Source organism: Coccinella septempunctata, unplaced genomic scaffold, assembly GCF_907165205.1.
Source record: "Coccinella septempunctata unplaced genomic scaffold, icCocSept1.1, whole genome shotgun sequence".
NCBI lineage: Eukaryota > Metazoa > Arthropoda > Insecta > Coleoptera > Coccinellidae > Coccinella > Coccinella septempunctata.
The window spans coordinates 100,001-107,500 of NW_025408037.1; the positions used below are offsets into that span (position 1 = coordinate 100,001).

Sequence of the window (7,500 nt, forward strand, 5' to 3'; positions counted from 1 at the left end):
AAGGCGGACCTTCCGGTGAATAACGTGTTGAACCGTTTTCCGACTTTAAGCGCGTCCGTTAAGGCGGATAACGTGTTGAATCGTTTTTTTTTGATGATGCGCGAAAAACGATTCAGCACGTTATCCGCCTGAACAGCCGCGTTTGAAAACGAAAAAGATTCAACACGTTATTCACTGAAAGAGCCGCGTTTGAAAACGAAAAAGATTCAACACGTTATTCACTGGAAGAGCCGCGTTTGAAAGTGAAAACGATTCAACACGTTATTCGGCGGAAGGCACGCGTTTATTCATCAGAACGACTCTCAACACGTTGCCCGACGTCGAAGTCTGAACGATGATTCGACGCGTTGTCCGACGTCAAAGTGTAAAAAAACGATTCAACACGTTGTCGGAAGTCGAGGTGTGAAAAAACGATTCAACACGTTGTAGGGCTTCATAGTATGAAAAGATTATTCATCGGGTTATCGCACTTCAGATCGAAGCCCCACGTACATAGATGTAAATACGAGCGGGTAAACGGCGGTAGTAGAATTCGCTCACTTAATACAGGACATGTAAATACGAGCGGGTAAACGGCGGTAGTAGAATTCGCTCACTTAATATAAGCTATGTAAACAGGAGCGGGTAAACGGCGGTAGTAGAATTCCCTCACTTAATATAGGACATGTGAATACGAGCGGGTAAACGGCGGTAGTAGAATTCGCTCACTTAATATAAGCTATGTAAACAGGAGCGGGTAAACGGCGGTAGTAGAGTTCACTCACTTAATACAGGACATGTAAATACGAGCGGGTAAACGGCGGTAGTAGAATTCGCTCACTTAATATAAGCTATGTAAACAGGAGCGGGTAAACGGCGGTAGTAGAATTCCCTCACTTAATATAGGACATGTAAACAGGAGCGGGTAAACGGCGGTAGTAGAGTTCACTCACTTAATATAAGCTATGTAAACAGGAGCGGGTAAACGGCGGTAGTAGAGTTCACTCACTTAATACAGGACATGTAAATACGAGCGGGTAAACGGCGGTAGTAGAATTCGCTCACTTAATATAAGCTATGTAAACAGGAGCGGGTAAACGGCGGTAGTAGAATTCCCTCACTTAATATAGGACATGTAAACAGGAGCGGGTAAACGGCGGTAGTAGAGTTCACTCACTTAATACAGGACATGTAAATACGAGCGGGTAAACGGCGGTAGTAGAATTCGCTCACTTAATATAAGCTATGTAAACAGGAGCGGGTAAACGGCGGTAGTAGAATTCCCTCACTTAATATAGGACATGTAAATACGAGCGGGTAAACGGCGGTAGTAGAATTCGCTCACTTAATATAAGCTATGTAAACAGGAGCGGGTAAACGGCGGTAGTAGAGTTCACTCACTTAATACAGGACATGTAAATACGAGCGGGTAAACGGCGGTAGTAGAATTCGCTCACTTAATATAAGCTATGTAAACAGGAGCGGGTAAACGGCGGTAGTAGAATTCCCTCACTTAATATAGGACATGTAAATACGAGCGGGTAAACGGCGGTAGTAGAATTCACTCTTTTACGGCCGTTTTCGATAAATATTAGACGCAATAGCAAAACAAGGACTATATGCGAGACTGGCATCCCCATATGACGATGACGCGGAAGTCGATATATATGTGATATTATACAAAACCAGCTTATCTTCGTGTTGTTATTTTTTTATGAGCCTTCTTTCATGATCTTCACAGATTGCAATAATTGTTCACATGGAAAGAACACATAATCCCATCGTTTACGGCCATACCACGCTGACAATGCCAGTTCTCGTCAGAACACTGAAGCCAAGCAGCGTCGGGCGCGGTTAGTACTTGGATGGGTGACCGCTTGGGAACACCGCGTGCTGTAAGCTTTTTTTTTTTGCTTTCCGCACTTGGTCAGGTTGAAAATATTACAATTAAAGAGGTTCAGACATTTCTCCATTGAACGTTCACATCATAAAATTATATGAATGTATATAAACATGCAATTTTATGAAGAAATATAATTTTTTTTTTCAAAAACTAGGGAAGGTATGAACGGAAAACTTCGTAGGAAGTAGTATCTCACCTAATTCAACCCAAATCGACGATAAAAACCATAGGTCACGCTTCATATAAGAAAGTCGTTCGGACTCTGAAAATTCCACATATAGTAAAATGTGAGGTTCGGAGACATAATTTTCTTATTTTTCAAAAATTAGGGAAGATATGAACGGGAAACTTCGTAGGATGTTGTATCTCACCTAACTCAACCCAAATCGACGATAAAAAGCATAGGTCACGCATCATATAAGAAAGTCGTTCGGACTCTGAAAATTCCACATATAGTAAAATGTGAGGTTCGGAGACATAATTTTCATTTTTTCAAAAACTAGGGAAGGTATGAACGGAAAACTTCGTAGGAAGTAGTATCTCACCTAATTCAACCCAAATCGACGATAAAAACCATAGGTCACGCTTCATATAAGAAAGTCGTTCGGATTCTGAAAATTCCACATATAGTAAAATGTGAGGTTCGGAGACATAATTTTCTTATTTTTCAAAAATTAGGGAAGATATGAACGGGAAACTTCGTAGGATGTTGTATCTCACCTAACTCAACCCAAATCGACGATAAAAAGCATGGGTCACGCTTCATATAAGAAAGTCGTTCGGACTCTGAAAATTCCACATATAGTAAAATGTGAGGTTCGGAGACATAATTTTCTTTTTTTCAAAAACTAGGGAAGGTATGAACGGAAAACTTCCTAGGAAGTAGTATCTCACCTAAGTCAACCCAAATCGACGATAAAAAGCATAGGTCACGCTTCATATAAGAAAGTCGTTCGGACTCTGGAAATTCCACATATAGTAAAATGTGAGGTTCGGAGACATAATTTTCATTTTTTCAAAAATTAGGGAAGATATGAACGGGAAACTTCGTAGGAAGTAGTATCTCACCTAATTACACTAAAATCGACGAAAAAAACCATAGGTCACGCTTCATATAAGAAAGTCGTTCGGACTCTGAAAATTCCACATATAGTAAAATGTGAGGTTCGGAGACATAATTTTCATTTTTTCAAAAACTAGGGAAGGTATGAACGGAAAACTTCCTAGGAAGTAGTATCTCACCTAAGTCAACCCAAATCGACGATAAAAAGCATAGGTCACGCTTCATATAAGAAAGTCGTTCGGACTCTGAAAATTCCACATATAGTAAAATGTGAGGTTCGGAGACATAATTTTCTTTTTTTCAAAAATTTGGGAAGATATGAACGGAAAACTTCGTAGGAAGTAGTATCTCACCTAACTCAACCCAAATCGACGATAAAAAGCATAGGTCACGCTTCATATAAGAAAGTCGTTCGGACTCTGAAAATTCCACATATAGTAAAATGTGAGGTTCGGAGACATAATTTTCATTTTTTCAAAAATTAGGGAAGGTATGAACGGGAAACTTCGTAGGAAGTTGTATCTCACCTAATTACACCCAAATCGACGATAAAAACCATAGATCACGCTTCATATAAGAAAGTCGTTCGGACTCTGAAAATTCCACATATAGTAAAATGTGAGGTTCGGAGACATAATTTTCATTTTTTCAAAAACTAGGGAAGATATGAACGGAAAACTTCGTAGGAAGTTGTATCTCACCTAATTACACCCAAATCGACGATAAAAACCATAGGTCACGCTTCATATAAGAAAGTCGTTCGGACTCTGAAAATTCCACATATAGTAAAATGTGAGGTTCGGAGACATAATTTTCTTATTTTTCAAAAATTAGGGAAGATATGAACGGGAAACTTCGTAGGAAGTAGTATCTCACCCAACTCAACCCAAATCGACGATAAAAAGCATAGGTCACGCTTCATATAAGAAAGTCGTTCGGACTCTGGAAATTCCACATATAGTAAAATGTGAGGTTCGGAGACATAATTTTCATTTTTTCAAAAATTAGGGAAGATATGAACGGGAAACTTCGTAGGAAGTAGTATCTCACCTAATTACACTAAAATCGACGAAAAAAACCGTAGGTCACGCTTCATATAAGAAAGTCGTTCGGACTCTGAAAATTCCACATATAGTAAAATGTGAGGTTCGGAGACATAATTTTCATTTTTTCAAAAACTAGGGAAGGTATGAACGGAAAACTTCGTAGGAAGTAGTATCTCACCTAACTCAACCCAAATCGACGATAAAAAGCATAGGTCACACTTCATATAAGAAAGTCGTTCGGACTCTGAAAATTCCACATATAGTAAAATGTGAGGTTCGGAGACATAATTTTCTTTTTTTCAAAAATTAGGGAAGATATGAACGGAAAACTTCGTAGGAAGTAGTATCTCACCTAACTCAACCCAAATCGACGATAAAAAGCATAGGTCACGCTTCATATAAGAAAGTCGTTCGGACTCTGAAAATTCCACATATAGTAAAATGTGAGGTTCGGAGACATAATTTTCTTATTTTTCAAAAATTAGGGAAGATATGAACGGGAAACTTCGTAGGAAGTAGTATCTCACCCAACTCAACCCAAATCGACGATAAAAAGCATAGGTCACGCTTCATATAAGAAAGTCGTTCGGACTCTGGAAATTCCACATATAGTAAAATGTGAGGTTCGGAGACATAATTTTCATTTTTTCAAAAATTAGGGAAGATATGAACGGGAAACTTCGTAGGAAGTAGTATCTCACCTAATTACACTAAAATCGACGAAAAAAACCGTAGGTCACGCTTCATATAAGAAAGTCGTTCGGACTCTGAAAATTCCACATATAGTAAAATGTGAGGTTCGGAGACATAATTTTCATTTTTTCAAAAATTAGGGAAGGTATGAACGGAAAACTTCGTAGGAAGTAGTATCTCACCTAACTCAACCCAAATCGACGATAAAAAGCATAGGTCACGCTTCGTATAAGAAAGTCGTTCGGACTCTGAAAATTCCACATATAGTAAAATGTGAGGTTCGGAGACATAATTTTCATTTTTTCAAAAACTAGGGAAGGTATGAACGGAAAACTTCCTAGGAAGTAGTATCTCACCTAAGTCAACCCAAATCGACGATAAAAAGCATAGGTCACGCTTCATATAAGAAAGTCGTTCGGACTCTGAAAATTCCACATATAGTAAAATGTGAGGTTCGGAGACATAATTTTCTTTTTTTCAAAAATTTGGGAAGATATGAACGGAAAACTTCGTAGGAAGTAGTATCTCACCTAACTCAACCCAAATCGACGATAAAAAGCATAGGTCACGCTTCATATAAGAAAGTCGTTCGGACTCTGAAAATTCCACATATAGTAAAATGTGAGGTTCGGAGACATAATTTTCATTTTTTCAAAAATTAGGGAAGGTATGAACGGGAAACTTCGTAGGAAGTTGTATCTCACCTAATTACACCCAAATCGACGATAAAAACCATAGGTCACGCTTCATATAAGAAAGTCGTTCGGACTCTGAAAATTCCACATATAGTAAAATGTGAGGTTCGGAGACATAATTTTCATTTTTTCAAAAACTAGGGAAGGTATGAACGGAAAACTTCCTAGGAAGTAGTATCTCACCTAAGTCAACCCAAATCGACGATAAAAAGCATAGGTCACGCTTCATATAAGAAAGTCGTTCGGACTCTGAAAATTCCACATATAGTAAAATATGAGGTTCGGAGACATAATTTTCATTTTTTCAAAAATTAGGGAAGGTATGAACGGGAAACTTCGTAGGAAGTTGTATCTCACCTAATTACACCCAAATCGACGATAAAAACCATAGGTCACGCTTCATATAAGAAAGTCGTTCGGACTCTGAAAATTCCACATATAGTAAAATGTGAGGTTCGGAGACATAATTTTCATTTTTTCAAAAACTAGGGAAGGTATGAACGGAAAACTTCCTAGGAAGTAGTATCTCACCTAAGTCAACCCAAATCGACGATAAAAAGCATAGGTCACGCTTCATATAAGAAAGTCGTTCGGACTCTGGAAATTCCACATATAGTAAAATGTGAGGTTCGGAGACATAATTTTCATTTTTTCAAAAATTAGGGAAGATATGAACGGGAAACTTCGTAGGAAGTAGTATCTCACCTAATTACACTAAAATCGACGAAAAAAACCATAGGTCACGCTTCATATAAGAAAGTCGTTCGGACTCTGAAAATTCCACATATAGTAAAATGTGAGGTTCGGAGACATAATTTTCATTTTTTCAAAAACTAGGGAAGATATGAACGGAAAACATCGTAGGAAGTAGTATCTCACCTAACTCAACCCAAATCGACGATAAAAAGCATAGGTCACGCTTCATATAAGAAAGTCGTTCGGACTCTGAAAATTCCACATATAGTAAAATGTGAGGTTCGGAGACATAATTTTCTTTTTTTCAAAAATTTGGGAAGATATGAACGGAAAACTTCGTAGGAAGTAGTATCTCACCTAACTCAACCCAAATCGACGATAAAAAGCATAGGTCACGCTTCATATAAGAAAGTCGTTCGGACTCTGAAAATTCCACATATAGTAAAATGTGAGGTTCGGAGACATAATTTTCTTATTTTTCAAAAATTAGGGAAGATATGAACGGGAAACTTCGTAGGAAGTAGTATCTCACCTAACTCAACCCAAATCGACGATAAAAAGCATAGGTCACGCTTCGTATAAGAAAGTCGTTCGGACTCTGAAAATTCCACATATAGTAAAATGTGAGGTTCGGAGACATAATTTTCATTTTTTCAAAAACTAGGGAAGGTATGAACGGAAAACTTCCTAGGAAGTAGTATCTCACCTAAGTCAACCCAAATCGACGATAAAAAGCATAGGTCACGCTTCGTATAAGAAAGTCGTTCGGACTCTGAAAATTCCACATATAGTAAAATGTGAGGTTCGGAGACATAATTTTCATTTTTTCAAAAACTAGGGAAGGTATGAACGGAAAACTTCGTAGGAAGTAGTATCTCACCTAACTCAACCCAAATCGACGATAAAAAGCATAGGTCACGCTTCGTATAAGAAAGTCGTTCGGACTCTGAAAATTCCACATATAGTAAAATGTGAGGTTCGGAGACATAATTTTCATTTTTTCAAAAACTAGGGAAGGTATGAACGGAAAACTTCGTAGGAAGTAGTATCTCACCTAACTCAACCCAAATCGACGATAAAAAGCATAGGTCACGCTTCATATAAGAAAGTCGTTCGGACTCTGAAAATTCCACATATAGTAAAATGTGAGGTTCGGAGACATAATTTTCTTTTTTTCAAAAATTAGGACAGATACGAACGGGAAACTTCGTAGGAAGTAGTATCTCACCTAACTCAACCCAAATCGACGATAAAAACCATAGGTCACGCTTCATATAAGAAAGTCGTTCGGACTCTGAAAATTCCACATATAGTAAAATGTGAGGTTCGGAGACATAATTTTCTTTTTTTCAAAAATTAGGACAGATACGAACGGGAAACTTCGTAGGAAGTAGTATCTCACCTAACTCAACCCAAATCGACGAT

At 38.0% G+C, this 7,500-nt stretch overlaps 1 non-coding gene across 1 annotated transcript; it reads left to right on the forward strand.

Moving 5' to 3' along the window:
• The first annotated feature begins 1,762 nt into the window (after positions 1 to 1,762).
• On the forward strand, positions 1,763 to 1,881 carry LOC123322525. Its single transcript, XR_006539164.1, has one exon. It is a non-coding gene; the product is annotated as a 5S ribosomal RNA (ribosomal RNA).
• The last annotated feature ends 5,619 nt before the right edge of the window (positions 1,882 to 7,500 follow it).